This window comes from Dasypus novemcinctus, chromosome 30 (assembly GCF_030445035.2).
Source record: "Dasypus novemcinctus isolate mDasNov1 chromosome 30, mDasNov1.1.hap2, whole genome shotgun sequence".
NCBI lineage: Eukaryota > Metazoa > Chordata > Mammalia > Cingulata > Dasypodidae > Dasypus > Dasypus novemcinctus.
The window spans coordinates 21,481,046-21,483,791 of NC_080702.1; the positions used below are offsets into that span (position 1 = coordinate 21,481,046).

General features: G+C 38.5%; 1 pseudogene; it reads left to right on the forward strand.

The window, feature by feature from the left end:
• Nucleotides 1-280: 280 nt before the first annotated feature.
• LOC101413857 (zinc finger and BTB domain-containing protein 44-like) lies at nt 281-1,338 on the forward strand (annotated as a pseudogene).
• The last annotated feature ends 1,408 nt before the right edge of the window (nt 1,339-2,746 follow it).

Sequence of the window (2,746 nt, forward strand, 5' to 3'; positions counted from 1 at the left end):
CACCTCCAGCTTGGGCCACTTCCTTCCTCCTTCCCCTCGATTCCAATGGCCAGCTGGGCTGCACAACCACCACCCATTGTGAACAATTCCCACAGGAATGTGCCACCATGCCCCCGCCCAAGGTCATGCACAAGCCTCTGTGCAGTGGCATGAGATAGGGCCTCTGCCCTCCCTTGGGTCACCACCCAACCCAGCAGAAAGAGGAGCAGGAACAGTAGGACTAAGGGCCCTGCACTACTGTCACAGGACACCTCTGACTCATTACATTTTGAAAAGCATCTGTAGAAGAGGAAGGAGAAGATGGGTGTGAAAATATTTATTCATAGCTTCTCTTCCCACAGCCAGGAAATGCTTGGAAAGCTAAATATGCTGCAAAATGATGGACATTTTGGTAATATCATTATATGTATCCAGGACAAAATCTTCTGGGCACAAAAGGTGGTCCTAATGGCTTGCAGTGATTTTTTGCACCAAGCTTCTGAGTCTAGCTAAGGATGAGAATAAGAATGCTTTACATCATGTTATAGTGACTGGCTTTCTACCCCTTTCAGAATATGCTTACACAGCCACTCTGTCAATTAACACAGAAAATATTACTGATGATCTAGCTGTTGTCAGTTGCATGTAAATATTTAAATTTGCCAGCCCCTATTCGGAGTTCATGAAATGAAGTATTTTATGGAATACACCCAACAGCAAACCAGAAAAGGGTCTAGATGTGGGACAAAAAAGTTTCCAACTGCAATTTTACTTCTTGAAATGGAAGCATTTTTCCTTTGTCTTCAGTGTTGTGTGGTAGAAAGAATCATTCCTGTTCGTATAAAACCTACATAGTTATGCCCCCTGAAAGTCCTGCAAAGTGTAGCAAACAAGTTCTCCCCAAGTATTGAGTTCTACAGCCTCCTACTCAGAAGGTATAAATCAACTATATGACTCTTCTTTAGCTTTTCCCTGGACTTTACATTTTGGAGGTGATTGAATGATGCTGTCTGAAAATGTTAAGCATGCAGAAAATAACCAGACTCAAGAATTTTCTGGCACATCTGAACCATGTAGGAAATTAGCCAATTATATGACTTGTGAGAGCACAATAACTAGTTTGCCTCTGGGTAGTGAAGAAGATGTATGCATCAAAGTCAAATGTTAAATGATGAGGAAGTGTCCCAGCTTGTCAGTGCTTCTCATTTTTCACTGAGTGATCAGCAGACAATACCAGGAAGTGTGCAAGTTCAAGTGGACATTAGTCCACTGTCTTTCTTCCTCTATAGGTGTAAAGTCTTCTGTGTTTTTCATGATACAATAAAAACAACTCAGAAAATGTTTTTAAGTGCCCATTAGATACCTTTGAAATATAAACAAGGGTAAAATATATCAATTGGATTTTAAAAAAATGCTAATAGCATTACAATATTTTTCCCATTTACACATTGGGAAAGAAAATACAGTTAAACAGCAGTTGATGGGCCAAAAGCAGAAGGTATGAATTGTGAATTATTTTCAATGTAAAAGAACAAAAAACACCATTTTTTTAAAAAAGAGCAGAAAACTACAAGTGCTGCAGAGAATGTGGAGAAATAGAAACAATCCTTAACTGTTGATGGGAGTATAAAATGTTTCTAACTCTGTGGAAGATGATCTGGTAGTTCATCAGGAAACAAAATATAGATATGTCATATGATCCAACAATCCCACTACTAGGAATATATCCAGAAGAACTGACAGCAATGACCTAAACAGATATTTGCACACTAATGTTCATATGATATTATTCACAACTGCTAAAAGAGGGAAACAACCTAAGTGTCGCCCACCTGAAGAATGGATAAACAAAATTTACTGTATTCATATAATAGAATGCCATTCAGCTCTAAGAAAAAAATCAATTTGGAAAGCGCAAGAAAACATGGAGTAATCTTGAATATATATTGAAAGAAACAGGGCAGACTCAAAAGAAGGAATATTGCATGGTCACAATGATAGGAACTAAATACAATGTGTAGACTTAGGGAGCTAGACTATGAAGTAAAGGTTGTTCAGAGATGAAATGGGATAAGAAGGGAGAGAAGACAGTCAATGTACGTACTATAATAAGGTCAAATGTAAATATGTATTGGTTGGAAATGATAGTAACACATTATAATGAATACAACAAACACTTTTGGTTTTTGGATGTGATTGTGGCTGAAATGAGTAGTCTAAAAAGATTAATGTTAGTTGGAAAATAGCTGGAGGAAAATGTTGGGAATGTATGGCATTGATTTTGGAAATAGATAAGGATTGTATTTAATAAGATAAATAAAGGAATGTTCTACTTCAAGGTGTTAAGAATGGGGTGGAACCTGGGAAAAACATAACTAATTATTTTATGGACTATTGTTAACAATATTTTAATGTTTTTGTAGCAAAAGCAAAGTTGGTACTATATTAATTCTAAAGGTAAAAAAAGAATATCTGGTCAAAAGTGGATTTGGCTCAACTGATAGAGCATTTGCCTACCTAGCATATGGCAGGTCCAGGGTTCAAACCCAGGGCCTCCTGACCTGCAATGGTGAGCTGGCCCATGCATACTGCTGATGCACACAAGGAGTCCCAGGTCATGGAGCAGTGTTCCCTGCATAGGGAAACTGCTTGTGCAAAGAATGTGCCCTGCAAAGAGAGCCACCTCACATGAAAAACAAAAAGAACAGCCTGCCCAAGAGTGGAACTGCACACACAGAGAGCTGATGCAGCAAGATGACGCAACAAA